Here is an 18208-nt window from a genome sequence, read left to right as displayed (position 1 = left end):
TTCTGCAGCAGCTCTTGAATCTTAGCCAGGCTTTTAAAAAAACACACAAACACCAGAAGGTGATTTTCAGACATTATCTTGGCCCAGGACTGAGGCCAGAACCCGCATTTGCATGTTTAACGACCAAATAACCTTGCCTACAAAAGCATCATTGATGAGGAGAAAGTGCGCTGGACAAAAGATTATTGAGAGCCCAGTGACCACAGCAAAGTCCAGCTTTAATCAACTCAGGATTTGCATTAAAATCTAACACTGTTCCATTTCAGATCTTGATTTGTTTACCAAAAACCCTGCTGCATAACTAAATTGACGGGAGACAGGTTCCAAAATCATTTTAAAATGGATCACTGCACGATTAAACTTTTCTCATAATCACAACTTGGAAGTTAATAGTTATAGTTACTCAATGATAACTTATTAATTAGTTACTTTTTGGGTTATGAGTGCAGTTATAGCAAAAGTAACGCAACAAGTCCCAGTTACTTTTTAAGTGTAATAACCACCATTTCTACTTACTTTGAAAAGTTACTTCTAAAGGGCATTTTAGGGCTTTTTTTGACAACAAGACCCAGCATCCACAGGGGCCATGCTGATTGGAAAGATCATGGACAATGTAATTCAGAAAAGTAACTTTTCCAGGCTCTGCCTCCAGCGTCCAGACAGACCAGTGTTCCCTGCACCTCAGAAAATGTCCTCCATTTGGAGGGCCTGCCCCCATCTTTCCTGCCTGCGATGTTTAGATGGTTACTCAAACCCTAATGCTGCTCCTTAGAATGAAAATGTCACCCGCACGGATGCACACCAGGACTGTACCATTAAAGAGCCTTAACAAGAAGAAGACGAAGAAGAAAGATTATCCATCAGTTTAAATAGGTCATGCATACACTTAGCATATGTTGCACTAATTCTCTTCCACTGAGCCAGTCACACTGGCTAATTGAAGATCTTGGAAGAGCCGAAGAAAGTTCCTTCCTAGGCAGGTTAAAGAAATAATTGAATTCAACCAGAAAGAAGCTCCAGATTCCCAAGGGCAGGTCAGTCTGCTGGAGGGGGGGGGTCTATGCCATTTCAGCATCGCCAGACGCCCAGTCCATATGATGACTGCGTTAAAGACTTGATGTCCCACCCATGGCTTATTCTCATCCTCTGAAGAGAGAAGGAAGATTTATACAACTCATACCTTGATATTCAGAGGAAGATTGCTTTGATTGCAAGGTTATCTGGTTTCACACTGGTATTAACCCTTTTAGGGATAAATGTGACAGACCATGAACTCAAACTATCAAAGAGTGTTATAAAGTTCTCTAAGTGCTCCGAGTTTCATTGTCTGTCATATATATGGATCTGACCCGGAGGTCTGTGAAGATTCTCAATCCTCCAGGTGAGTTTATCCGGAAGTTAAGTCATGGCAACTGGATTGCTTTCTCATTAGGTTGAAATGTTTCACCACTCATCCAAGTACAGTGGTGCCTCACTTAACGGGTGCCCCGTTTGACGACCAGTAAAGAAAATGGCCACCTGCAGTGTTTTCGTGCCCTTTCCTCGCTTACAGGGCAGCAAAAATGGCGGCCAAATGGAGAATTTTCGCATAACGGTGAGTTTTTTCCTCGTAGGAACGTATTAAACGTGTTTTAATGCGTTCCTATGGGCTTTTTTGCCCCACATAGCAATGAATCCGTATAGCAATGATTTTTTCAGAACGGATTATCGTCGCTATGCGGGGCACCACTGTAGAAGCAATTGGGATGAGTAGCGAAACATTTCAACCTAACAAGAAAGAAGTCCAGTTGCTATGACTCAACTTCCAGCCGACCCAGTGATGTTACCAGACAAAGCAAGGTGAAAATGAGGTGTTTTTTACCCACGTGGGTAGAAAGGCATAACCAGAAATGATACTAGGATGCTTACAAACTTAAATAAATCTTCTCCTCTTCATGAAGGGGAAGGTTTGTTTAAGTTTGACACAGAGAGACATTACAAAAGTCCTTTGTTAGTTCAAAAAAAGAGAGAATGAACCATTTTCAAGTAGAAAACTGAATAATGTATTTATTTTTATTTATTAATTTAATTCCAGGACCATCAAAGAACAAGATTCCATAATGAGAAAACGATAATATTCATGAAAATCAAACCAGTTGTTACATACAGACTATGATTCTGCTCTTGCTAGATACAATCTGAATAGATAAAATCCTGAACAAATTAAATGGATTCTATTAAATACAAATCTCAAGGCTGCTGGCACAGGTTTGAGGGGATTTCATGGAAGGAAATCTTGGCAAGTCTGGTGGTGAGCACAGGTAAGAATTGTGAGGAGCACCATCAAAAGGTAAGTCTTGGTGAAAGAAGGACAAAGCCACCACTCCGCCTGTTGCTGAGTCCACTCTGCCTGTTGTTCTCTTCCTTCCGAGGAGCCCCTCCAGCTTCTTAGGTGACCGTGACAGGCGCAGACATGCTTATTAGCCATTGCTGCATCTCAAAGTTGTCCTACGTGAGGGTAAAAGGGACAGAACGGTTTTCATTGTCAACAGCACAGGGGAGAGGGAGATAATGCACAATGCTTTTGGACTTCTGTGGATTTTTTTTACATAAAATCCTGAAATATCAAAACATTAAAAAAAAGCTTGCATAATCTTGCCCAGAGAGAAGGTAAGTTTGAAATCTTTTGCTCTCTCCTGCAAGACTGAAACCAGTCACAAATTTACAACACACAAGAGGTATAATTTTAAAGAACCACACGAGTCCTCACCTCCAGCACGAGAGAGAGACAAAGCTAATCTCTCCACAATTTGGGCAAAGTGTTTGCTTACAAAACTAATGCCTCTTATCATTTGGAACATAGAGTACACACATACCACTGGTTCTGAAAAGTGCATGTAACAAAGCCGCAGCTAATCTACTTGACTTCCATTTTCATCTTCTGTTTGCAGAATCGATTCTGAAAATGTGCATAAAGTCGTGCATACCTGGAGGCTCACAGTGGGGTTTTCCAGTAAGATGCCGGACAGAAATTCTAGCCTACAAATTGCAAGGTTTTGAACAAGGTTTGGATTAAAATTTCACTACAGACCAGCTTTGGCGCTTCCCAAATGTTTTGAAACAGATCTTGGATAAAAAAAAATCAAAACATAAAATCTATATTTTAAAAGAAAACAGGTCTAGAGAGACATATTTTGAGACAGGAAATGTGCCTATGTATGCATATTTTTGCTACCACATTAATCTGCAATTATTTTTTCTCGAATCTGCAAGAAAATGTCCCACAGAATATAGACAATATATTCAGATTTTCTTGCCGATCTAAACAAAACTCTTGGAGCAAAAATGGAGCAAGCATCCAGATTTAAAAAAAAAACATATGCAAAAGCAAGGTGGCCCCAGAATAGATTTATTTTGCATTGCTTGCCAATTTCTTGTATTTGCCCTCTGAGGTCTGTTCAACTCTACCGGCCTTCCATGTCTCTCTCTTGCTTCGCAAGCTCTCCTCCCCCAGATGAGAGATGCAAGACAATCCTTGAATTCAAGTCAGTTGCACAGGCCTACATGGGAAGCCCCTGGCCATTTGAATCAGAGAAGCCTAAGGGTCTGAAATTGACTAAAAGAACAAGATGCATACATACCGTAGAGGTATTCTCGAAGGCTTTCATGGCTGGGATCTGATGGTTGTTGTGGGTTTTTCGGGCTCTTTGGCCGTGTTCTGAAGGTTGTTCTTCCTGACGTTTTGCCAGTCTCTGTGGCCATGGGCATCTTCAGAGGACTGGCATACCTACTCCAGTCCTCTGACTGTTGAGGGAACATCCATTCTGGACAGAGTTCCTACTCCAGTCCTCTGAAGAGGCCGGCCCCAGAGACTGGCGAAATGTCAGGAAGAACAACCTTCAGAACACGGCCAAAGAGTCCGAAAAACCCACAACAACCATCTTGTAGACTGAGGGTTAATACTTCAGCTCGGGAGGGTCAAACTAAAATTTTTTCACAGGAGATTGGTGAGAAGACCAAAAGTACTCCTGTTTCAAAGCCCAGAAGTTGAGGGCGAGAGGTAACTTTATTATAAACTCAAAATGTTGTGTGATGTCATGTAATAATGTAGTGTCAGGGGGGGTAAAAAGACCATTGATTTTTGACGTGGATGATTTTTCTTCTGCAAAAGTCTTCATGGTTTGCTCTTCTGTTCTTAACAGCAAAGAAACCACCTGGAAGGAGCGATGTTCTGGGGCACAGAGATTAACATGCATGTATCCTGCAGAGAATAGGATCCATTCCCATGCAGGATGTAAGGAATCCTGCACAGGATTTCAGGGGAAGAAACCGAGGGCCTTTTTCTTAGGGAGAAATCCCGCAGAAGGGAGGAAATCCAAACTCTGCAGTGTCGAGTGAGACCGGAGAAGAGAAGCAGACGGTAAATCACCACTAAATTTGAATTTTCATCCCAAATGCTAATGAAGATAAATTATGCCTGTTTTGTCACGCTAAAACTAAATAAATATTAAAAGCACTGATAGCAGTATCCATTAATTATTGAACGTATAATAACCATTAGCCTGCTATTTGCTATTCATTAACTTCATATTTTTGCATATGCTGAATGCTTATATTTCGAGAGTTGCTCCTTATTAATCCTAAAACATGTCTTTACTTGTGGCAGGGGGTGACAGTTCTGTCTCATCTCAAACAACCCCCGCCCACATGAAAACAAATATCCGTACTACCTTCCATAAACAACATAAACAACAGATTCCATGCCATGTTAGGAATCCACTAGAATGCAATTTAATCTGTTTCATTGTGATAATAATAACAATCCTAGAACTGCAGAGCTGGGAGGATCACCGAGTCCAGCCCCTAACAAGGACATCCAGTGGAGAATCAAACTCCCAACCTCTGTCTCCACAGCTGGAGACATAAACCCCTGAGCTATCCAGCAACACTGGCTTTTTATCTTTGAAAATGAGTGACGTTGCATGAAAAATCTGAGGAGGAGGACAAAGAGGCTGGCTTATGTTGACCCTATGCATGAGGGGCTTCCGAAAGTTCTGTTATGAACAACCCAACTCAGGTCTTGCAAATGGGAGGCCATGGCTTCCTTTATCAACTCACCTCATCTTCTGTTCCTCCTCCTTTCACCTTCTCCCAGCATTACTTATAATCTCACGACATACCCAAAGTTATGATAGCCCCAGTTTTTGCTTCTAGAGAGAGCCCACCCTTGATGTGGTTTAGAACCCATTTCTTCGTCTTTCTAACTACCCATGGTATCCATAAAAATAACCTCCAAGGACACATTTCAAATGAAGTGATTCCCCCACCCCCATTTTTTCCCTTTTTACAGTTTTCACTTCTGTGCAAAATGACTGGGATAGCCATCATATGGAAGACCCAAGCCTTGCCCTGTAGCCATAAACCAACTCTAGAGGTTCTGAGATCCATTCATGATCTGTTAGTGCACCTCTAGGCCTCTTGGGCTAGCACACTGCTCTAGCCCAGAGCTGCCTTGTCTTTGAGATGATGGCAAATGAGTCATGGACACCCATCACTGGAAGGAGCGGACAGGAGTTCGCTTAGCTCCAAGCTTCTTTGTGCGCATCAGGAATTGAACAGGTAGTCCGTATATGTACAATGTTTCCCCAAGTTAACTGCTTTTTGCACACAAGATTATTTTAACATGGCAGCTGAAATCCAGTATTAAGTCACAACTTTGTTGTTTAGTTGTTAAGTTTTGTCCGACTCTTCGTGACCCCATGGATCAGAGCACACCAGGCCCTCCTGTCTTCCACTGCCTCCTGGAATTTGGTACCAAATTCATGTTGGTCGTTTCGGTGACACTGTCCATCCATCTCATCCTCTGTCGTCCCCTTCTCCTCTTGCTTTCACACTTTCCTAACATCAGGCTCTTTTCCAAGGAGTCTTCTCTTCTCATGAGATGGCCAAAGGATTGGAGCCTCAGCTTCAGGATCTGTCCTTCCAGTGAACACTCAGGGTTGATTTCCTTCAGAACGGATAAGTTTTTTCTCCTTGCAGTCCAGGGGACTCTCAAGAGTCACAACTAGAGTAGGTCTATTGAATCAGTGGGACTTATAGAGGAGTTGTCTCACCTTATCCAACTCAACTTACCCACCTTATACAGATTCAATGGGCCTCCTCTAGTTCCAACTTACTACTGGATTTCAGCCAGTGTACATCTGTAAGTTTTGTAGTTGGTAAACACAGGTTGCAATCCTCAGTACATGAGGGGAAGTCCTGGGTTTTAGTGGTGGAGCCACCTGCTTTGCACACGGCCGGTCTTGGGTTCCACCCCTGGCAGCCTCTCCAAGTAGAGCTTAGGAAAGACCATTGTCTGGAGCCCTGGACACTTTTTGCCTGTCCTCTGCGGGCCACTAGAGAGCTGCATTCCTGCACAGATTATTGCAAAATATACCTATGCAGATCCTGCAAGAGTTAGTTTTGAGTCACCTGAACATGATGGTGGTTAGCAAGCTTTATCATGAAACACTAGCCTTAACGACCTTTAAGAATTCCCGACCAGGCCTGGCCAAACAGAGGAAACCATTCCAGTCTTGTGCGAACTCTGTTAGCAACCCTTTTGATTCCAGAATTAGAGTACATTTGCACTACACAACGCCAGCAAGATGACACCACTTTAATTGTCACAGTTCTATCCTATGAGCTTCTCGGGCTTGTCGTTTGGAAAGATAGACCTCTCTTCTAGAGTGAAACTCTAGTGCACTCCCCTGAACTACAGCAAAGAAGGTTAAGTATTTAATCAAACTGCAGATCTCAGGGTTTTATAAAAACAGTACCAGACTAGCATTATCAGGTAGTGTAGATAAATTCCAATTGTGTCTAGTATTAAATTTTAAACAGCCACAGGGTGGCCGAAATTCTGTTATGCAGATGATGATGATGATGTCACCGGCAGGAGGAAAGTTTTGGTAATTAAAAAGCACCTGCATCTTGTCTGGCACCCGAGGAGAGGAACAGAAACTCCTTAATTACTAGGAAACTCCCCTGCTGGTGGCCGCCTCGTTCTCGGACCTGCTAATTGCAATTATTTTTCCTCCTGATCAGACAGAACATTGACCAGTGGCTGCCCGTGGTTCAGTCGCCCTGTCGTTCTAGAAACCTGTCATTTGAGAAAAGGAAAACACCCTAACGAAGAAGCAGACAGAGAAACAGACAGAAACATTAGGGATCCCATAGGCACCCTCTGTGCCTCGTCGAAATTCCGATCACACACAGTCACGGTCTTCAATTTGTTAGCTGGTAGACAGGATTATCCCGATCTTTCCCAGTCCTACGAAGGCAGCTTGTTCCCCAAGGCAGCGACCAACGTTTATCTCTCAGGCAACACGGAGCAATAGCAGTCTTTTCCATCAGCGCCCGGCTCTTATCCACCTTTCAGAGGCTGGCCTATTTTGTTTCAAATAGCAGGATTGATAGCAATCCACGTGATTCCAGAGTGTGCCAAAAAGCACTCACCGAAACTATCTGGCAGCCGGGTGATAACAGAAGAGCAGGGAGCCTCTGATTCACAGTGCAGCGGCGGCGGCTCCTGCCCGGATCTGCTCTCCGCAACCACCGCAGGAAGGCAGGGGGGACCAGACCGGCCGGTGGCCTGAACCCCTGCAGGACCCCCTGCCTCCAGCCTTCCCAGCTGCGGCCTTCATGCCCTTCAGCCTTGTCTTCTCTACACAGCTCTCTGCTCTTTCACATGCTCCCTTTTTCTATCACTTCTAGAATTTCCTCTCCATCCTGTTCTGCTTGCAATAAAAATAATTAAGTGTCATCAAGTCAGTCCTGACTTACGGTGGCCCTTGTCAGGGTTTTCCAGGTGGAGAGTCCTCAGAAGTGGTTTTCCCGTCCCTTCTTCTAGGTGTGCCCCTGGGTCTGGGCAGCTTTTGGCCAAGGCCACCCGGGCTGGCTTTTCTCCCAGGAATCAAACTCCCAACCTCTGGCTCTGCAGACAGAGACCTAAACCACTGAGCTATCCAGCCAGCTGCTTCACCACCACCTTACCTTACCTTCTTCTTCTTCTTCTTCTTCCTCCTCCTCCTCTTTCTCCTCTTCCTCCTCCTCCTCCTCTTCTTCCTTTTCCTCTTCCTCTTTTACCTCCTCCTCCTCCTCTTCTTTTCCTCTCCTTCTCCCTCTTCTCCCTCTTCTTCTTCCTCTTCCTCCTCCTCCTCCTCCTCTTCTTCTTTGTTATGTGCCTTCAAGTTCAAACCAACTTATAGTAACACTAATAGGGTTGTTCAGGTATATGAGGTTTTCTTTCTTTCTTTCTTTCTTTCTTTCTTTCTTTCTTTCTTTCTTTCTTTCTTTCTTTCTTTCTTTCTTTCTTTCTTTCTTTCTTTCTTTCTTTCTTTCTTTCTTTCTTTCTTTCTTTCTTTATACCAGAGCATTGCACAATTTAAAATTATGGTTGTATATCACATATAAGTAAAATTAGAAACATATTAAAATGTTAAGATAATTAGACTATTTTTAACCAGAAGCAGGCTACTTCAATAGCCTTATCTTGGCCATTTACGAGATACATTTCTTTATGTACAGATGTTGGGGCACAAATTGTATACAGGTTGGTGCTGTATGGATTGCATTTCTCCATGTTGTTGCTTAGTCGTTAAATTATGTCCGACTCTTCGTGACCCCATGGACCACAGCACGCCAGGCCCTCCTGTCTTCCACTGCCTCCCAGAGTTGGGCCAAATTCGTGTTGGTCACTTCAATGACACTGTCCAACCATCTCGTCCTCTGTCATCCCCTTTTCCTCTTGCCTTCACATTTTTCCATCATCAGGGTCTTTTCCAGAGAATCTTCTCATCAGATGGCCAGAGGATTGGAGCCTCAGCTTCAGGATCAGTCCTTCCATTGAGCGCTAAGGGTTGATTTCCTTCAGAACGGATAGGTTTGTTCTCCTTGCAGTCCAGAGGACTCTCAAGAGCCTCCTCCAGCACCACAATCCAAAAGCACCAATTCTTAGGCAGTCAGCTTTCTTTATGGTCCAGCTCTCACTTCCGTACATCACTACAGGTGATGTACAGGTTCCCACAGTTATAAATACTATCCAACAAGCACCAACAGAGCATGGACAGAGTTCCTATCTAGTCCTCTGAAGATGCCGGCCACAGAGACTGGTGAAACATCAGGAAGAACAACCTTCAGAACACGGCCAAAGAGCCCGAAAAACCCACAACAACCAAAGGAAAAATGAAGTCCAACAAGATTTCCCAACAGGTTCTTCTTCGGATAAAAATCTCATGCCAGATCAAAGCTTCACAGCCTTTAAAGTGCCCCAGACTCTTCCCTGCTTTTCAATGCAAGGGTGATGCAGCTTTCCCTTTTGGAAATATGGGCCCTTCTGTGTTCCTGTACAGGTTTGGCTAATAAAAAAAACAAACAAACCAGGGAATTCTCACTGCCCTCCTGCTGAACAGGGAGCATTCTCCATGGTGATGAATTGATTCCGATAAGTGGAACCTCCTTTCCTGGTTCCCGGTGGGAATCCTGAATTTTGTTTCATCTGAGCCTGTGAAGCTGAGTGAACGTTATCCGCATATCCCAAGGTGCGCTGAAGGACACAGTGTGGTTGTTCCTCTTGTTTTCAGAAGGTGGCAGCACTGTTTTTATTGGGCTTCACACACAGACACACACAGATATACACACACAAATATCTTTCTGGCCCTTCCCTTCCTCCCCTCTTCTCCTTTTGCAGCCCAAGCGCTCCACGGACAGCGCTGGACCACAAGGCACTTTTTTTGGGGTGGTGGGGGTGCAAATCAGTCGGGAACACCTTCACTTGAGTTGATTTTTAGTGTTTAATCTATTTAAAATATCTTTGCCCCGTCTTTATTTCATTATTTATTTAGCAAATTTTTACCCCACCTTTTCTCCTTAAAAAGGGCCCAATGGCTGCTTACACCATTAAAAGACAGCATTTAAAGCAGTGCTTCCCAATTTTGGGGGGTTTGTGACCTCCTTTTATAATCAACCTACGACACCCCACCACCATGTCTGCATAAAAAGGAATTTTTAAAGGGTTAAAGTCATCCCTTCTCCGCAAGTAGAGGCTTTTTTTCCCCCTCCCAAAGGGTCTGATTCTCATACAGACACACTAACTTTAATATCCCACTCCGAAAGATCAAGGAAGAAATCATTTATCAAGGGCTAAAACACATATAAGGTGACCTGTGCAACACCCCCCCCCCCCGGAAACCCTTTCTTACCACCTTGGGGGTCACGACTCCAGGTTGGGAAACACTCATCTAAAGCTAACAACAGGGAGTATACAAATACTCAAAAAGATTAAACAAGTATCATGCTTAAAAAAAAACAACAGGAAATATATGCAACACCAAAACACATTCAAATTAATAAGGTACAAGAATCCATTAAAAAAAACCCACTGAGGGAACCCTTCACTGAGGGAAAGCTTGCCTTTTTAATATTTTCAGGCAAAGCCCAATTGCCTTTGCCTGCAAATATAATAAAGAGTCATACTAAAAATGGTGAACAAAATCAACCAGATTCAAAGTAACCCCACTCAGGCAACCCTTCACTCAGGGAAAGCCTGCCTGAGGAGAAAGGTCTTCGCCTGATGGGGGAAGAACATCCAAGAGGGGGATAGCCTGGCCTCCAGTGGGAGGGAGTTCCACTGTCTGGGAGCAGCCGCCGCCGAGAAGGCCATTTCCGATGTCCCCACCAAACAGACCTGTGGGACCGAGAGAAAGAGCTCTCCGAATGATCTCAGGACCCGAGCCAGCTCAAAGTGGGAGATATAATCCTTGAGATAGCTTCGATCCAGGCCATTGTGGACTTTATAGGATGGAACCAGCCCTTTGATTTGTGCCCAGTGTCTGACTGGCAGCCAGTGGAGTTGCTGTAACGGGGGGCTGGGAAGTGATGTGATCCGTGTAATCAGCCCCAGTTAGCCATCTGGCTGCCGTGTTTTGGACCTGCTGAAGTTTCCTGACCCTATCCAAGGGCAGCCCCACATAGAGCATGCTACAGTAGTCCAGCCAGGACGGGACTCAGGCATGTGTCCCTGGGGCCGGATCAGTTTTAATTGTGCAAAGGCACACTCCTGGTCACCGCTGAAACATGGCTACCCAGGCTCGGAGATGGCTACAGGAGCATCTGGCAAGGTGGGCACCTGTGTTTTCAGGCTGAATGTTCCTTGTTCTGTCTTTCGACTGACCAGGAGTCTGGATTAAGCTTCGGTTTATTCACCCTCATCCATTCCATTACTGACAGTCCAGAGACCAATTTAGAGCTGAAAGAGCCTCCTTGGATTTAGATGCTCCGTTTGCTTGAGCCGGCCCATCCCAGGGTCATCGTTTCCCCTACTCTTGCGTGCGCCCCCCCCCCCCGGTCGTGTGCCAGTCCAGGGCCATTGTATCCACCGGTGACTGGAATTAAAAGCCAACCGGCCCCTCCTGTGCTCCTTTCCCCTCACTCCTTTCCCGGATGGCAATTACGGCTTGCCTCAAAGGTTCCTATTATATCATTTCCATATTTAGCAGATTATTTGAAAGATGTAGATTTCCTTTCTCTGTCAAGGTAGAAGAAATGCCTTGCTGAGGTTAAAACAAAAAATAACCATGTCCAGGAACCCACATGTTGCAACCCCAGCCGGAATAAATATGCCTTGTGATTGAAATCGGTACCTACTCAGGTTGCTGGCACCAAGGCTCTGGCCGCTGGGCCCTCCTTTTGGGGGATGTGGATGCAGCGGAGAGCCTGCCTTTGGAGGTGCGCTTTCGGAGTGACGCCACCAGGGCCCCTGGGATGCTCCGAGACTCCGCTGGCCCAGGTGGGCACAAAGGATAGGGCAAGGCCAGCCCAGGTCTGCAGGAACAATGCACGAATGTGTGTGAGTGGCATAGCTGCCCGACTTTAGAATTAACTAGTTAGAAGAAACTGGAATTACTAACTAGTTGGGTTTCTCCCCCCCCCCACACCATTATAAGACTGGAATTAAATTATATTTACAAAGTTTTGCTTTGGGTATACGGAGTAATACTTGCCTTAAAAAGCAGAGATATCCCCTTGCTGACAAAGGTCCGCATAGTCAAAGCTATGGTTTTTCCTGTAGCGATGTATGGAAGCGAGAGCTGGACCCTAAAGAAGGCTGACCACCAAAGAACTGATGCTTTTGAATTGTGGTGCTGGACGAGGCTCTTGAGAGTCCCCTGGACTGCAAAGAGAACAAACATATCTATTTTGAAGGAAATCAACCCTCAGAAGGTTGTAGAAAAATATCTACTTCTGCTTCATTGACTATGCAAAAGCCTTTGACTGTGTGGACCACAGCAAACTATGGCAAGTCCTTAAAGAAATGGGAGTGCCTGATCACCTTATCTATCTCCTGAGAAATCTATATGTGGGACAGGAAGCAACAGTTAGTACTGGTTATGGAACCACTGATTGGTTCAAAATTGGGAAAGGAGTACGACAAGGCTGTATATTGTCCCCCTGCTTATTCAACTTATATGCAGAATACATCACGCGAAAGGCCGGACTGGTGGTGTTAGCTTTATGTTGTTTAGTTTGGATGCTGGTTTAATAAAATATAAAAAAAATTTAAAGAAGAAGATCCACAACCTTTCCCCTGTATTAATATCAAATAAAAAAATTGTCCCGAAATACCAATAAAATATTTTAAATTATCAAATCATTCTTTCCATTCATATAACATGTAAACTTATCATTAATAATATTCAGGACATCTTTAAATCATTCCCCATGCTTTATTTTCTAATTCTTTTTCCACCAATAATCTTGCTGCTCTTAATACATTTAAAAGCTCTTTCTTCATTGCTCAGTGCCATTCCTCTTTTATCAAATATTTGTAAAAGCACTACTTTGGGATATACCTCGATATTTAACTTAAACAATCCATTGATTTCCTTAAAAACCAATTGCCAAAATTTCAGGATATTCTCACATTTCCACCAAATTAGGCTTTGGTGGAACTCCTCTTGCTTTGCATACGAAAGGGCAGCTAGAGTAGGCCGATTTGAATCGCTGGAGCTTGGTTCCCCAAATCCATACGGATCCAGTAGTCCTACTCCAGTGCCATCATCATCATCATCCTCTGCTAAGCAAAAGGTATCTGTGTATCCCTTCAAGGGGGGGGGGGCTTTGAAGGGTCCTGTCGGGATGTGCTCTCCAGTCCCCCTCCCTGCTTATGCACCACGGGTGGCCTCCAAGGGTGTGTGTGTGTCCTGGTGGCCTTCAGCAGGGCTACTCAAAACTCTTCTAAACAACCACCACCACCTGGGCCTTCCCCCCTGTCTTCCGAGGGGGGGGGCTCTCTTTCTCCCTCAGCGTGCCCCTAGGGGGTGACCCTCCGAAATCCCTGCCTATCCTCAAAACACACCTGGGCCGATCACCAGGTAATAATAATACCCCTTTATCATTTTTCTTTTTTAATCCCCTGCCCTCAAGAAGTGCCTCCTGGTTGGGGGGGGGGGGAGAGAGAGAGAGACCCTTCTCAGGAGTGGGGGGGGGGCTCCTCAGATACCCTCCTGGCTGGCCCTTGTGGGAGGCCCTTGGATTTTTTTTGGGGGGGGAGGCTGTGTTTCCACCAGCCCTCCCTCTTCCACCTGCACAGGTGAGAACCCCTTCTCGCCTTATAATGCCCCCCCTTGGCCGGCCGGCCTTCCCTTCCTCTCCCTTGGGAAGAGGTTTCTACTCCCTCCCCCCCCACAAAGGACACTCAAAAGGAGGGGTGGGTCTCCTCAGGCCCTGATTCTAGCGAGACCCCCTTTGAATCGGGCTGGCCTTCCTTGTGATCATCCTGGCTGAGGCGGGGGGGGAAGGTAGACCCTTCTCAGGAGTCGAGGGGGGGCTCCTCAACGGCTCCCCCCATCCCTTCCTCGGGGGGGGGGGAGAGTGCCCTGGGACTGGGCAGCTCCCCCCCCCGCGAGGAGGAGGCCATGCAGACACGACAGGACGGCCCTTCTTCTTTTCCCTCAGGAACTCTCAAAACCCTCAGCCAGTCTCTCTCAGGGGCCACAGCAAAGGTTTCAAGATGGTTCCCGCCTTCCCCCCCCAAGGGCGGAGGGGGGAGGGGGGCCACGTGATGCGGGCCTCTCTCTCAGTCCTCCTCCCCCGCCAAGCCTGAGGCTGCTGCTGACTCCGCCCCTCCTGTCCTCTGATAGGTTCATGCAAATCAGCTCGTGAATATGACCCTGAGGGTCATGGGAAATTGCCACACTCATGACGTTTGGAAGCCCTCTTAAGGTCACTGGAGGTCAGTTTTGACTTAGTGGTCAATAAAAACAATAAGAACAACAACAGAAGAGAAGCCCTGGCTGGCTTCCTTTGTGCCTCTGAAAAACCCTCGCCATGACTTGAGGGTCACCCGCTCTGCAACAGGTAGTGCAATGGGTGCTATTCTCTGTTATCAGGACTTGGGCTTTTTGGCCTGGAGGGAAGGCAAGGGCTTCTGTATGTAAGAAGGCCAAACCACTGAGAAATGTAATGACATCTGACTGTTCCTTCTGTTATCCTTCAGCTGTCTGAAGGAGGACTTTGGAACTTCAGAGCCTGCAAAAGCCTCCCTTTTGCCATCCCAGAAGGGCCCTTGTTGCCTCCCTAGACCCCAGGAGAGTCTAGCGCAGGTGCTGGTGAGCCTATGGTATGTGGGGAGGCCTCCCTTGGCACCCAAGCAGAGCACTGAGCCGGCCCTGCTGCCCACCCTCCACAATCAAACCTTGAACCGTTGTCAGCTACCTCCTCTTGTTGCTGCAAACAGAGGAACTGTGTGTTTGTGTGTGTGTGGTTTTGTTTCATCCAAGCAGATTAAGTGTCTCTTTGGGAACTTGGTTTTTTGTTTCCTTGTCAAAGGGTTCTGTGTTAATGCTGTGGAATTAAAAGTTTAGGAAAAATTTTGTGTGTGTGTGTGTGTGACTCAAAACTGAAAAGTGGCTCAAAACTTAGGAAAAATTGTGTGTGTGTGAGACTCAACATTGAAAAAAAAAAAAGAAATGATTCAAGGAGGGAAACAATGGTTTTAATCCTACTTTGTTGCAAGCTGCCCACAGGAGACCCTGTCTTGATGGGCGGGATAGAAAGTCAATCAATCAATCAATCAATTACAATGCCACTACAGTGCCCTTGGTTTGGTTATTTTAGCTTGTAGTGAAAGTCCACACTTAATTTGCTTTACTTATCTTTACTTATCATGAAGTTTGGAAACTGTTTTAGGGTCACTGGTCCACAAAAAAAAAAAAAAAAACAACAAGGAGAAGAAGGACAACAACAGAAGAGAGGCTCTGGTTTCCTTCCTTTGTGCCCCTGAAAAACCCTCGCCACGACTTGAGGAGCACCCGCTCTGCGCCAGGCCCTGGCACTTCATGGTCATGAGCAGCTAAGCCTGCTTCGGCTCCGTCTGGGCTGCTGGCATGGCTGCTTCTGGAGATTTTGCCTTTTTACCTACAGAAGAGATTAAGCAATCTCTGTTATCTTCCTGTTCCAGCGTCTTGTGGGCAATTGTGCTGGGCAATTGTCATCCTGTCGCTGTTAAACCTCTAAATCCCTGTGAGACTAAAAATGGGATGTGCTAACAGTCATGGCAGGAGGGAGGCAGGGCAGTTCCTAGAGGGCCTGGCTTCCCCACTTTAGGCAGGCCCTCCCTCCTATGTCATAATGGAGAGTGTCCTAAGGGCACCCTTGGACTGCCTCCCCTGAGGGTATATATAGGAGAGATGTTTCCCCTCACCCCCCCCTTCATTGGTCTGGTAGGGAGGTCTGTGCCTCCTGCCCTCTTGCTGGCCCAGGGGTGGTTTCCTGCCCTCCTGAGGTAGGTTAGGCTGAGAAAAGGGCTTCCCTTCCCTCCAGCTGACCCAGTGGAATTTGAACCCAGGTCTCCAAGGCCTAGTGATGTTTTGATCAAATACTGTAGACCTTTGTGGAGGGATGGAGAGCAGGTGTGTCTTCATCCCACCTTCTTTTAAACAGGCTGAATGGACAGGTATGTGCGCAGAATGAGCGCTTTCCTTAAAAACATCACAGGTGGAGCCAGACAGAAAATAAAATCTGCTGTTTTTTTTATATACAAAGCAGCAGATTGGACTCACTTGAATCAAGGGGCGTTAAAACTCATCAGGAATAATTGGAGTCACACACGTTTTAAGGAAACAGAGAGAGAGCTACTAGTTAACAAATGCCCGGCCTAAAGCAGTTTTGTTCATTTCATTTCATTTATTTTATTTTCTAACATTCCAACCAGAAAAACACAAAAACTTGTCCAGTTTTCTCTGGGGGGCAAGGGGGGGATTTGCCATGTTTTCAGGTGCCACCAACCTCCTTCCCCTGGAGGTTGTTTTAAAATTGCCAATAAAGGGTGCAAGGAAGCCTTTTTCAAATAATTAAAAAAATCTGGTCGGGGATTGTTGTAGCATTTGCGGAGGCCAGGGGCTCAAGACTGCAAAAATATACATTCAGCCCCGGAAAATTGTTTGCCAAGAGAGAGCGGAGATGCCTTTTAAGGCAGGATGAGACTATTTTGTTTTCTCTGCCTTTTGCAACCTCAGAATGCTTGCTACATGTACAGTGCTTTTATACCGTACAATTGCACTCATCTCACACACTAGCAAGGTTATGCTCAAAATCCTCCAAGGTAGGCTTCAGCAGTATGTGGACCGAGAACTCCCAGAAGTACAAGCTGGATTCTGAAGAGGCAGAGGAACTAGAGACCAAATTGCTAATTTGCGCTGGATTATAGAGAAAGCCAGAGAGTTCCAGAAAAACATCTACTTCTGCCTCATTGACTATGCAAAAGCCTTTGACTGTGTGGACCACAGCAAACTATGGCAAGTCCTTAAAGAAATGGGAGTGTCTGACCACCTTATCCATCTCCTGAGAAACCTATATGTGGGACAGGAAGCAACAGTCAGAACTGGATATGGGACAAATGATTGGTTCAAAATTGGGAAAGGAGTACGACAAGGCTGTACATTGTCCCTCTGATTATTTCATTTATATTCAGAATACAGTGAGGTCTTGACCTACAGAATTAATCCATATTTGAACGGGGTCCGTAGGTTGAAAAGTCCTCAAGTTGAAAATGCATTCCCCATAGGAATGCATTGAAAACCATTTAATTAGTACCTAGCCCAAGACCCCCCCCCCACAAAAAATTAATAAAAATTAATGTTCAAATTAAAAAAAATAAAATTACCTTTCTGAAGCCTTCCTGGGGTGTCCTGTCGCCGCCATCACCGCTGCCCGAGGCCCCTTCGATCGGACTGGCCTTCCTGTGTCCATCCTGGCTGAGGCAGGGGGGGGGGAAGAGACCCTTCTCAGGAGTAGAAGGGAGACTCCTCAGAGGTTCCCCCCCAGTCCCTTCCTCTGGGGGGGAAGAGTGCCCTGGGACTGGGCAGTATCCCCCCCCAGGCTCCCTCTCTCTCTCCCTTTCTCAGCCCTCCCCCCCCCCCCGCCAAGCCTCAGGCAGCAGCTGACTCCGCCCCTCCAGCCCTCTGATAGGTTCATGCAAATCAGCTCATGAATATGACCCCGAGGGTCATGGGAAATCGCCACCGTCATGAAATTTGGGAGCCCTCTGAGGGTCACCGTTTTGACTTAATCATCCACCAAAAAAACAAGAAGAAGAAGAAGATGGACAACAGAAGAGAACCCCTCACTTGCTTCCTTTGTGCCGCTGAAAAACCCTCACAGTGACTTGAGGAGCACTTGCTCTGCGTCAGGCCTTGCCCTGGCTTCTCTCTTTGCCATCAGCCCTTGAGCCTGGCAGGGCTCTTCTCTGGGCTGCTGGAATGGCCCATTTTGGGGGATTTTGCCTTCTTATATACAGAAGCCCTTTCCTTTGCCTGAACAGCCTCGAACATGTCTTGTAGCTCTCCTTGGATCTCATAAATGCATTCAATACCCTTGCGCCATTCACAGCAGGTCGCTCTCTCTCTCTCTCTCTCTCTTGGGCTCTTAAGCCCCCCAATCACTGTGAACCTCAAAATGGGATGCATGAACAGGTGTGGCTGTTGCTCCCTGCATCCTACTGGGGTGTGTGTGTAGGACCCTGCTCCCCACTTCAGCCAAACCTCAGGCTGCTTCGCCTCCTGTGTCATAATGGAGCATGTCATAAGGGCACCCTTGGCCTGCTTCCCCCAAGGGTATATATAGGAGAGACGTTGCCTTCCCCCCCCCCCTTCATTGGTCTGGTAGGGAGACTGTGCCTCCTGCCCTCTTC

General features: G+C 46.0%; 1 long non-coding RNA gene across 3 annotated transcripts; it reads right to left on the bottom strand.

Moving 5' to 3' along the window:
- Positions 1 to 414: 414 nt before the first annotated feature.
- Positions 415 to 17382, bottom strand: LOC144586331 (uncharacterized). Of its 3 annotated transcripts, none has more exons than XR_013541110.1 (3): positions 17183 to 17382; positions 12021 to 12190; positions 415 to 2487 (listed from the first exon to the last, which is right to left on the bottom strand). It is a non-coding gene; the product is annotated as an uncharacterized LOC144586331 (long non-coding RNA). The 3 variants fall into 3 exon arrangements; XR_013541106.1 differs by lacking the exon at positions 17183 to 17382 and adding an exon at positions 12870 to 14100; XR_013541105.1 differs by lacking the exon at positions 17183 to 17382 and having other exon boundaries at positions 12021 to 14100.
- Positions 17383 to 18208: the final 826 nt, after the last annotated feature.

This window comes from Pogona vitticeps, chromosome 1 (genome assembly GCF_051106095.1).
Source record: "Pogona vitticeps strain Pit_001003342236 chromosome 1, PviZW2.1, whole genome shotgun sequence".
In the NCBI taxonomy this organism is placed as follows: Eukaryota; Metazoa; Chordata; class Lepidosauria; order Squamata; family Agamidae; genus Pogona; species Pogona vitticeps.
The sequence above is the reverse complement of the archived record's forward strand: the minus strand, read 5'-3'. Positions and strand labels throughout refer to the sequence as shown.